Here is a 13,134-nt window from a genome sequence, read left to right on the forward strand (position 1 = left end):
CCTTAATTCTTTTTCTTTGTATTTTTTTTTTAACCTTCTTCAACACCACAAAACAACTCTTACTTTACTCATAGGTTGTCACCCTCTACAGTCACCGGTGTTTTTCCAAACTTTGACTAGGAATGGCTAACTTTGACTAGGATTGTCTTGAGATGCTATTCAACTAGACGAAAGCACTAATTCAAACTTATTCCATACCTCTTCCAAGATCCCTTCGTATTTCTTTTTTCTTTTTCTCGAAATCCCTATACCAAATTATTTTCCACAGAATCTTCATACATGATCCAAAATTCTCAATTTTAAATAATATACAATCTTACACATTTATCAAAGTACTAATCACTAACACAAAAATGTCATGCAATTTATGGCCTTTACTACTTGGTCCATTTTCCCTACCCTGGCTTGATCGGGTGTTTAGTCACTACTTCTCTTCAATAGCCAATATCATGTGTTAATAGTATAGTAAGATTCCGGTCATAGTAATAGCTAGATAACCAATTTAAGAGGTAATTAGGCAAGCATAAAAAATATTTCTATTACTAAAACAACAAAGAAATGGTTTGCATTTTAAAATGTATAATACGCTTTAGATAATGCAAAATTTAGCATATCAAATTACTGTGTAAGAAGATAGAAGATTGGATAATAAGTTAGGTGTCATGCTATTGGTCTTTTCTATGACATTTCTTGCTTTTGGACTAGTGTAGACAGAGACCTATTGTGAGAACTCGAAAATTATTTTTATATTTTCTCTTCGTTTTGAATAAGTTAGATGATATTTTCTTTTACTTTAATTTATTTGCCTTAATTTCTTAAGTACTTTCACAGTTTGAGTCAAGATTTTTATTTTTTTTCTTCTATAATTTGGTACATATGAAGCTTCATAGTGCATTATGGTAGTGTGACCAATTAGTAAGGTGTGTAATAAATTTGGTGGACCAAGCTGACCAAGCAAGTGGTTCAAGTTCGAGATTATTTTGTTAGCATCCTCCATTCACTTAGCCAAGCTGACCGTGGGTTTAAGTTCCAATGGATCAAGATCATTAGTAGTTGATTGTTTTATTATTGTTTTATTTCGTTAGGTGTGAATAAAGCCTTTTGGGCCTTGTTTAGTTAGTTAATGCATTCGGACAGCTTAGGAGAGTGATTTGTGGTCCAAATTATTTGTTTGTTTAAGCTTGTTATGAGCCGTTAGGAAACTAGCTTAAGTAGAATTGGTTTAGTTATTTTCCTAAGCTGTCCGAATGCATTAACTAACTAAACAAGGCCCAAAAGGCTTTATTCGCATTTAACAAAATAAAACAATAATAAAACAATCAACTACTAATGATCTTGGTCCATTGGAGCTTGAACCCACGGTCAGCTTGGCTAAGTGAATGGAGGATGCTAACAAAATAATCTTGAACTTGAACCACTTGCTTGGACAGCTATGACGCAGATCGTGCAACTTGTATTTTGAACCACACCAAGCTCCAACTAAATGAACAGCCCTCAAATCCGCATCATCAAGTGAGCAAGACTAAGAGTTGAGGTGTAAATATAGGATGATTTGGACCTGCTTTACTCGAAGTTACTTGAGAACATCTTGATTGTTGCATATAAGTTGGATTTTTGCCAAAACCATGTATTTTTTAAAGGGTTTTGTCGTTTCTCTTCAAAAAGTCATGCTTATATTTCACATATGTTGTTGCTTGAGATACATATTCCGTATGGAGGTTCATGAGCTATATTTACGTAGCATTCCTTTAATGTTACAAGTTAAAAGTACACATTTTGAAACCCTATCCTAGAAGTTTGATAGTTTCTTGCTATATGATCATTGATTACAGATTTCGAGTGTGGCCAAGAGGCAGACCCTGAGCTTGACATTTCTAGACCTTAATTGGTTTGTGAGTGTCTCCAATTGCATGGTCGAACTTGCCATTTGAATGCAACGCTCTCTTGTTGTGATTAGAAAATACTTGACTTGTTTGGTTTGGGCGAGTGTGTATTTTATCGCACTTGCCCCAACTTAACTAAAGTATTGTGTACTATTTACAAGTGAATTGATATGCATGTATATGACTTGAAAGTAATTGCCTGGGATCCCAAACCCCTATTGGTTAGTTGGTCGAATCGAGCTAGCAAGGGTTTGGTTGAGGAGATTGACGAATCATGGGTACTGTTTACTGCTTCTCCACTGTTTATTATTTAATCCACTAGATACGGTCCACTGGATTTGGTATACTGGAATATTACCACCATTGCTATCTTTGGACTTCGGGCCTGGTAGGAGTTTGTTGGGTGGACGGAGATTGGAGTTAAGTGGTGCTCTATTGGACTTGTTACTGTATTTTCAGGGTAGACGGAGTGTCAACTAATTCTTGACAAGCTGCTGCCGAATTAGCTCGCAAGAGCAAACTGTATCCTTATGCATGAAAGCGTTGATTTCGTCATTAGTTTGTTACTTGAAGTGTTAATGCTTATTCTTGTGAACTTTTAATCCCTTTCCTTTGAGATTTCGAATTATATAGAATTGCCCATTTGCTGCTTGGTTTGCATGTCGTCTTGGAACCACACTGGGTAATAACTCACCCCATTAGTTTGTTTTCTTTACAAGGGGGAGAACGAGGGCGTGTTTGGAGAAGATTGGAATTTTGTCTAGATCCCTCATCTTTTGTTTTAGTATTAGGCGCTTTTCTAATGTTAGTGAATTAACTTGAGTTTGAACCTCTTGATCTATTAGGGGTATGTATAAGAATTAAATGACGATGTATATACATGAATGTATATATGGCTTTTGCTATTGTAGTTCTTGCTATGGTAGTGGATCTACTAGTGAGACTTGGCGAGAGATGGGCAAGCGGTCGGCCAAAACCTGGGTTACGCTCTAAGAGGAGGTGGGGTCGTCACACGTATGCAGAGGACTCACAAGTATGAAACTTCTTAAATGCAAGTATCTTCAACATCAAAAAGTAATCAATAAAGATAAAATAAAATAGAAAATAGTTACAAACAAAACAATTCTTAATTCAAGCAACAAAAACATGACAAGTACCAAGTGCTATGTGCCCTTGTAAACTAGCACCACTTTTAGACATTCTATAATGATCCAATAAGTAGTACGTTCAATAATCATAATTACCTACTATACTACTATGCTGTATAGTGTAGGGATCTACAAAGTAAAAGCAATCTAATAATCAATTCCAAGTATTTATTCAACCATGGTAACAAATATTGGTACAAGACTTTAATGCTCTGCACTACTTAATTCTTGCAAAAACTGATATCTTTATCATCATACCTATGTTTTCATTTATATCAACTACTTAACTCTCTTGCTCTATTGATTTAAGAGAATCAACTTAAGTTGTAACATCTCAGTTGTACTAGCTAGCTAGTTGTGTATTTTTACTAAGTAGTATGTCTGATATGTTTTCCCAAGAGCCATCAGCGAAAGAAGATAACTGTCGTTCCCTCAATGGATTAATTGTTATGCTAGCATTCAGTAGTATCCAATGCTATTCTAATAATGGGTTTGTTTGGATAGAGTATTACTTGAAATAATTACTGTAGCACTTTTTGTGATATGATATATGCGAGATAAAAAGTGAATTGGAAAATATGTTTATGATGCAAGCGAAATATTATTTGAAAAAATTTGATATCCAAACAAAGCAAGTATTAAGTAATATTATATGTGAATGTAGCAACGTTTGTGCATTATATAGGCCTCTTACCCATTAGCTCCTATCACCAAGATTATTTCTGCTTTACTCTGATTACTCTTGTTTTCCTAGTAGTAGAGTCCTCTCTATTTTTTTTTGGAACATAGCATTCTTTGTCAATAGAAGAATTACCAAAAAGAAAATGGTTAGGCTAAAAAATTCTTGCAAGAAATGGGAGGCTATTGAGCAAAGGGAAAAGATCAAATACTTCTTGTGCACCTTTAGCAAGTGTAGGGTGCATGCTACAACTGTTGCCAAACCACATGCAAAAAAGGTTGTCTATTGTGCAAAAAGGAGTCTTTTTGAATTGTATCCAATGTTGATGCAATACATGGGAGAGTCATCTTTATATTCTCTTGCTTCGAGTGAGCAATGGTTGCAAAATATAATTGATTTGGACTCTCTAGCTTTTGTTGAGATAGGTATATATTGGGTAAAATACATAAAACCCCTCTGTGATTTACCTATTGTGCATAAAACTTTCTCATTATTTAAAAACCCACACATAACCTCCCTATACTTTGAACTTCTTTGGAACTTGAATAGAAAGCATCCAAACTGATAAGTTTGTGATACACACGTGTATTAAGTGAGTTTCAAGTGACATTGCCAAGGACAATTCAGTATTTTGCAATTTTTTGTCATTTCCTTTCCTTTTTTTGGTTTATTTTCCTTCTCCATTTCTTCCCTGCTCACTACCAAATTGGTCAATAACACCAAAATGGTCAACGACACTGGTGAATACCAATCATCATCAGTACCACCACCGATCACTAGTAGCTCCACCATCGCCACCAATCACCAGCAACTCTACCACCAATCATCACTAATTTCAACGCTCAATGATCCCAAAATAACACCAAAAAATTTCCAATTAGATAGAGCGCAAAATAACAACAAAAATTCTCAATCTAATAGTCTCAAAATATTAACAAAAAATTCTCAATCAATGATCCCAACCTAACACCAAAAGCCTTCAACATATCAATCACATAGTGGCTCTGCTATCAACTTCAAATTAATCCCAAATTCAATAGAAACATGAATAGCAAAATTAGATCTGACGATGGCCATTTGTCGGTGGTGTCAGTTGAAGGACGGATGGAAGGAAAGGAAAAGGGAAGCAAAAAAAGAAAAATCAACTGGCGGGCAAGGAGGAGAAATCGAGATCCACTGCCTTCATGTAATTGGAGAGTGAAGACCCTCTTGGCTTGCTTGGAATACTGAGAGACAGAGCCTCCTAATCAACTGCGATGGGGCCGAGACCTTCGAACGATTGGTGATGAAGATACAGACGAAAGAGCCGGTTTTGTTGCCTAATAAACTAATGATTCAGAGGAGAAAGAGACTAAGCAATCCAAGTCTCCAAAAAAAGTTGCTGCTTAGATTTAGGTTCTTAATTTTACAGAAGAACACATGAAAAAGTCATGAGTCTAGATCGACGGTGATAGAGATGCTGTTGAAAATGAAGATGGCGAGATGGTGATAGCGAGATGATGGCAGCAATGAAAGGGTAGTGTTGGCGGGATTGATAGGGCAAGAAAAAGAAAGGAAAATCAAAGGGGAAAGGGAAAACAGAAAAATGTTCTGAAAAAAAGGAAGAAATAAAAGCCTAGAACGTTCTGACATTTCTTTGAAGAAGATGATACTTCTTATAAAATTTCAAATGAGCCCCTTGGTCCTACCTTTGTTTCAAATGAAGGAAGAAAGTTTTTAAAACTTTAATTGAGCCCTAAGTTAACCATTGATTTAGTTTGGAAATAGGGTTAATATAGGAAATTTACATCTTTCTGTCAATTTGGATGATTTCTGTCCATTATCTAAAGAAGTCCAAAGTATAAGGAGGTTATGTGTGGGTTTTTAAATAATGAGGAAGTTTTATGTACAATAGGTAAACCACAGGGGGGTTTTATGTATTTTATCCATATTTGTTTTTAAGATCCCTTTATGGTGTACTATTATTTCTCATTATATCTGTTAGGCTTTTCATATTTTGTCAACAAATGCGAATATCAACATAAAACAAAGATTATCAGAAGGAAATCCATGGTGTTTCATCTTATTCTACAACAACATACATAAACAAGTCGTTAACTTTTCACTGAAGAATAACATAGATATTCTCTCTAAATGTGCAATTATACATGACTTTGTACCTTACTATTGAAGCTTCCTACTGCATTTTTTAATTCTAATGACTTCAAAAACGAACAAGTTGTTGTGTTCTATCATGGCTTTGCTGACTAGAGAATTACCATAGAAGATCAATGCTTTGCCAAAGGGCGGGAATATTTTTGCAGAGACAATCTTCTTAACGAATATGACATGATATTCCTTCGAAATAGAGAAATTCTGAACTATGATATTTTGCCCTTCGGCACCATGCAGAGCTTGACTATGATGCCATGGTCACTCCTTTTTGCTAATGCTGCCAAGTAAACCTCCTTTTACCAAAATAAATTACCCATTGCTTTAGACTTTTACTATCCAATTTAAATAATTCTTTTTATGTCTATTTGTTTCATTACAGGTCACATAGATCAACAAACACTTACCAAGATAAATACATCATTGATAAATCCATTTCTCAACCATGATTGCACAACACTTAATGCTTTTTATCAGATTTATATACCTAAATCTAAGTACAGCTTTGTACATATCTATATGTTGTATTCTGCATTATCTATGTCAAAAATGTTTTGTTTTGTCTAATTTGACCTTTATATATTCGTTGCCTATAGGATGTTCCAAAGTATGCTAGCTATTCACTAGAAGAAAACAGGACTCGAACCATAATATTACATAGTGGAAACAAATCTTATGCCATTGGAATACTTTAAGGGTACGTTTGGTTCCCCCGTAAAATTGGAACGTAGAATTGGAATTGGAGCTCCAATTTCAATTCTTGTATTTGGGTACTATCTTTCTTGTAGAATTAGAATCGAATTGCAATTCCAAATCGATCGAATTCCAAGGTTCCAATTCTTTGGCTAGACCAAAGAATTCCAATTCCAATTCCACGACTGAACTCCTAAATCGGGTCAACACGCGAGTCTTATACGGGTAAAATCTCAAAAATGGGTCAATTGTAAAATTGATGGAAAAAACTCAAACCTCTCTCTTCTCTTTCCATTATCAATCGCCATATCTAATGCTTTGTTGGAGCATTCCTGCCGCTGCCTCCTCCACTTGTGCTGCTTTCACCCATCACTTTTGCTGCCACCTCCACCCCTCCATGCTCCACTCACTGGCCATTGCATAACTCAGGTTGAAATTATGGGGTTTTAATTAGTTTCTGTCAGTCTCCTCCTTCCCTTCTAGTGAATGAATTGAGAATTGATTCGATGAGGGAAGAATGAAATTTCATTACCAATTTGGCAAAATTCATTGATCAATTCCATCTAAGCGTCCAGGAACAAACAAAAGTGCCCAACATCTTCGTTATTTCCTTGAAGCCGATACTTGTTCAGGAGAGAACGAGGAATAGTCTCTATTATTAGCAGTTGAATTGGTAAAAAGGGGCAATTTCCTCGTACAAAAATTGAAGCTACATTAGAAGAAGTCGTCTTCGGCCCCTCCAAACTTCATTCGCTTGCTTTGTAGTTCCAGATCTTCATCAAGTCAAGAAATCCCAGCTGCAAACAATAAATACCACACTTGTACGGTTTACTCCAGGATTGACTGATACTATAACCAATACGACATGGCTTTGCAATTTACTCCCTACTATTCCAGATTTTTCAGATAGAATTAGAGTTTATAAAGGTAACTTCATAATTTAATTTTTTTCTATTAAACATTGTTTTTTTAAGGTATTTTTTTTATAATTTGTGGTATTGATTGATTCTATGCAGTTATTATTATTATTTTAAGCTTATAATTTACGATGTTGTGAGAACAAAAGAACAAGTTGGTCTTTGGTTTCCATTTTCTTGTTTGTTTGAGTTTTAGTTAATTAGTCAAAGTTTGACTTGGAACCCATTCGGGATAATGCCTGAACGTGTAGGATTTGAGAGTACTTATTAGGAACTTGGACATTTTTTTATTGATCTGAGGCTTTTGGAAAAATCAACTTTGATTAGAAGTAAACTAATAATACTACTGCTACCACCATTATATTCATCTCTTAATTTTCTATCTCTTGCTTTTAGCTTGATTCCCAATATTAACTAGTAGTACTTCTTAATTGCCTCTGTTGTTTATTTTTAAATGTCTCCTATCCTAGTAATTCCTCAGCATGTCCTGTCGTTTGGTTTGAGCTGACTTTATGTGCAGGCAGATAGAATTCTAGCTCCATTTACAACAGTCGTTTTATTGACTTCAAACTGGAGGCTCTGAGGGCGGGGGAGGGGGGTGGGAATACTTTTGGGGAGATATTGAATATAAAGTTGGGTCAGTGATGCTGATGATGGTGGTTGTTTTTGTAGGTATCGGGTTGTTGAATTGAGTTGCATTGCGCCTAACATTTGTAGTCTTTATGTATGATTGTAATATTGACGTGATAGTCTTGTGATAAGACTCTACTAAATCTTTCCTTTTGATGAGACTCATAGAAGGCTTTAGAAGGATTCTGATGTTCCTCATAGCCAATTAGTCTTGTTTCTAAAAAGAAAGCTTTGTAGGGGCTTTTTTGTTTCCTTCTTTTGTTGCAGTTTGCTGGAAAATCCTTACCATACCTTAAAGGTCACTTCTGAATCAAACAGACCTTTGATATTTTAAATGCAAAACCAACAGAAGCTTTAAGTCACTAGAATAAATTTAGGACATCTCCAAACAATTTTGTGCACACAAGTGATGATCTCAGCAACATCTCCAAATTACTTTTGCAAAAAGATTCCGTCCAGATAAGTCAGCATAAGTTCTTCATTTAACATATGTATGGATTTTTCAGGTGCCTATTGGCCTTTCATTTTTCGTTCTATAATGCAGTGGCTGCTGAATCTATTCTTAAGAACATGACATTGTGATGTTTTTCTGGTGCATATTTGCCTCAGATATGGCATTTGAAGCAACATCTCAGTCAAAAGGGAAAGGCAAAGGGTATTTCACTTGGACTCCTGATATGGATCGTGTAATGGGCACTTGTTTTATTGACCAAATGAACCAAGGAAACAAATTGGATGGTAAATGTGCATGGAAGACAGCAGCCTACACCGCCGTAATGAATGCTTTATTCGATAAGCTCAATATATCTGTGACAAAGGCTTATATTATATCTTGTTTCAAGACATGGGAGAAACACTATGACATCCTATACCTACTGCTCCAGTCATGTAACTCTCTGCGATAATATGGGACTACTCTAGAGGTAAAATTGATGTTCGTGATGAGGATGTATGGAATGCTCGAGTAAGTGAGAATCCAAAAATTGTTCCTTATAGAAAAAAAATTGTGGTTGAAAATTGGGAGGATATCTGTACATTGTCTTCACACGATCGTGCAAATAGAGAGGGCGCCCAAACTGCTTTCGAGGCTAATGCTGAAACTGAAGTTGAAGAGTCTGCTAATGTAGAGGAATCATTTGAGACTGATTCATGTTCTTTAGAAGATGAAGTTATGAATGCATTGCTAGCTCGACAATGGTCAAAATCAAAATCGTCATCTTCAACAAATGATCGTGGCACAAAGAGGAAACTAACAAGCTCTCAAGCACGTTACAAGGTGTTGGGACGAATAGCAGATTCACTGGATAAGTACTTAAATTCAGAATGTTCAAAAGTTACAACTAAAATGGTGGAAGATAAGTTATCTAAAATTGAATTGGATAGATTTCAATTATTAAAGGGTATCGATTTACTTATGAATGACAGGACAAAGTATGATACTTTTTCTGGTCTCCGAGATGACTTAAAAAAGGATTGGCTATTGATGCACATTGGTAATTGATTTTATTTGGTAACCTCCATTTGAAGTTGTTTCTCTTGGGAGAAGAAGTTGAGCATATTGTTGGAAGCCAAGTAGAGAAAGCAGAGGCTGTTACTACTCCATATATCCACATGACTTTTTAAATTCTGATGAGTTCTTTGTTTTTCATGTAATGGATCAAAACAAGATTATAGAAAGATTCTAGGGAATATTTCAGCTATTTTCTGTCTGATTTTTGAGATGATAAGAATGGGACATTGGATCTTTTGTCTGATGAACTAGCATTTTAGGTATTAAGATTAACATAGCAGCCTATGTTGATGACCTGACTTGTCCTTGAGCTGCATGAACCTATGTGGTGATCAATGCTGCTGTTTTTTTTTTTTTCCATGCTATCCAAATGCTTGTTGAGCACATTTCACATCATACTAGAGATTGGTTAAGAAGTGTTATTTGTCGAGTCAGATTGGACATGCAAGTCAGAAAATGATACTTGTGTTGGCATTTAAATTTTGCTTCCAAATTTTTATGCTCGCCTTCAGCATTTTCATTCAGTTGTATTGTTAGGTCACTGAAGGAAGAGCATCTGGGAGTCTTGAGTTGCTGTAATTTCTATGTTTTTGCACTCGCTGAATGTGTATTTTAGGTATTTTTGCTGTTGAGGTTTTACACATAATTAAATCTTAAACACATTGGTGTTGGAGTAATCAGTAATTTCTGATTACTGTGACACATTGCAGAAAATTTGAAGTATGGGGAGTGAAATGGAGACTTGGAACTTGTAGTAGTTATGACTAACGAACTTACAAGTTAATAAATTACAGATGAATGGGTTATGGTACATGGTTTCTGGTGCATCCTTCGACTGACATTGGATGTTGCACAAATTGGACAATTCCTGTGTACAATTGTCTTTGCCATCTGATGCATGTTGGCTCCATGCGCCATAGGGAAAGTTCTAACTCTCTAAATCTTTTTTGAATTTTGTGTAAGTATTAGAAGTAAGAAAGAAGTTTGCTTTATTATAATATATCAAAACACAATTGAAATGTCACGTTTGAGATAGGGATATATTTCTTCACAAAAAGGGATAATGGATCAAAACATGTTAAAGGAAATGTTCACCAAAGAAATTGATATGAGAGTGGGAAAGAATAAATTATAAGGCATAAATTGGTTTTTTCTTTTAAATCTTTAGTAAAAATTAGCTAAATGCAAGAAAAAAAGAAATTATTGTATAGAAAAAAGAAAAAAAAAGAAAAATTTTATGTAAGCAAATGTTTCATGAAAACAATTCAAATTCCTAATGAATTCTTCTCTCATGCAAACAAAGAATTTGGAATTCCAAATCAATTCCGTATCAATTCTATGCATTTTCCAAACGAAAGAATTGGAATGACTTGGAATTCCAATTCATAGAATTCCAATTCTAATTCAATTCTAATTATATAGAACCAAACGCACCCTAAAAGAGTTTGAATCAAAACTGGAATAATTTCTTGGCTGATCATTCTCTTAAAGAAGTAGAAGTACTTGTTTTTCTTCCTCAATCCAACAATTCATTTGCTGTAGTTGTATTTAACCAAAAAGGAATTGAAAATATGTATCCTTGACATTATAAATTTGTATATGAAAGAACATATGTAATTGACTTCTTGTTAGTCCATGTTGCTTTCTTATAAATTTTTTTCCTAGTTAATTGTTTTTCAATTACTTGTTTCATAGCTATGAGCATGCCAATATGGGTATCACAAATATTTATATTGTTACGCCTCACACGATTTTTAGCCTCCTAGTTCTCTAGAAGGGGAGATTTTGTGAAAATATTTTAGCAATCTTGCTTCTAATTTAGAATCTTCCACTATTCCAAAGTGAAACCAAGCTAAAGTTTGTCGTTTAGGTAGTTATTTTTAATCGAATTTACAAATGAGTACCCCCAACTTTTAACCCCAATATCTCACCCTTCAATATAGCATATTTCTGTTTAAAAAAAAAAGATAAAAAGAACTTTCTAAATCTCGATTAATATAAATTATAAACTTGAATAGTTTAAAGGTAATATTTGAATGAGTTAATGCATTTATTCAAATTAATAAAGTGAATATTATTTGTCATTAGGATATATTTCTTGGGAAATTAATAGAAAAGTTTTCGTTTGCATATTCATTTGTCAAATTCTTGAAAAATTAATTTTTGAGTTAATAGTTGTACATGAACAAATTTTGTTGTCTGTGTTTTAAAGGAAAGTTTCATACCATAAAAATATATAAGAAGAACCTCTCTATCTTTTTTTTTTTTAAGAGGAACCTCGATCTTATTTACAAACTATAACAACTAGTCATCATTGTATCATTGCTTTTGAAATATTTAATTGGTTATTTTGTAAAACCAAAAATGTAATCTACAGTAACCAACTAAATAATAGAAATTGCACAAGTAGTACACAAGCAAAAAGAAAAAAAAGGATTGTTCTTTGTTTGAGTATGTTGAGAGTAAATAAACAATACTAATGTCATATGCTCAACAGGGATATCAGTGAATTATGTCGAAAGAAGCAATTATCACGCAATTGACATCCCATGTAAATGACAATCAATTACCACGGTTGTAGTCCGTGGCAAATGATACTTGTTTACCATGGTTCTGAACTATGGCAAAAGGTAATGTAGTAAATAGTGTCATTTTTTGGATGATAATCTAAAAACTATGTCAAAACTCGCTTTTGCCCATGGATACGGGAGGTGTGACAAAAAATGTGGTAAAAAACAAATTTTTTTCTTTTTTTTTTTTAGTGACTAGAAGTGAATTAGACTCAATTAAGAATCAAGTAGAAAGGTGAAAAACCACTAGGGTTAGCCCAGTGGTTAGTAAAGGGTTTTTAGAGTTTTGCTCACTATCAAATTTAGGATTCAAATTTTATACCTGACAATTGAAGGATGGGAAGGGTATGGAGAGGGTTGAAAAGGTAACAAAAATCAAAAAGTAGAAAGACAAAAGGCAATTAAGCACACAAAGAAAGAAATTAAAGAGATGGTAGAAAATAAAAGGGACTCAAACCATTTTTGTAGCGGTTTGACTATCTTCTTGAAGTCTACCTCTACTCTCAAACTTTTTCAAGTTTGGATTTTTGTTTCACTATATATCTCTTCACAATTTGGTTGAGACAACGACTCTTGCATGGCTTGACATTCAATCTAGTTTATACTAAGTTTTAAAAGACTAATAGACCCTAGACTCTAGATTTTTACTCTCTTAAGAAAGAAACCTAACTTGTACCTAATTACTTCTCATAATTTTAAAGATACCCAATAAACATACTTATAATGATAACAATTCAAAGTATTTCTTACACAAATCACTCTTGAAAGTTTGCAATTAATGTAACCAAAAGTTATTAACTGTTAGAGCATTCAAGAGTTTTATAGCTACCCATTTATGAGTACGAGAAATTTTTCAACGATCACAAGAATTAGCTGAAAAACACTAGCCATTGGAACAAGTTGAAATTCATCATATTGTGCACCTGACCAAAGTGTTGAGCCCTTGTTTTTAT

The sequence above is a fragment of the Coffea arabica genome, chromosome 7c (assembly GCF_036785885.1).
Source record: "Coffea arabica cultivar ET-39 chromosome 7c, Coffea Arabica ET-39 HiFi, whole genome shotgun sequence".
NCBI classification, from domain to species: domain Eukaryota; kingdom Viridiplantae; phylum Streptophyta; class Magnoliopsida; order Gentianales; family Rubiaceae; genus Coffea; species Coffea arabica.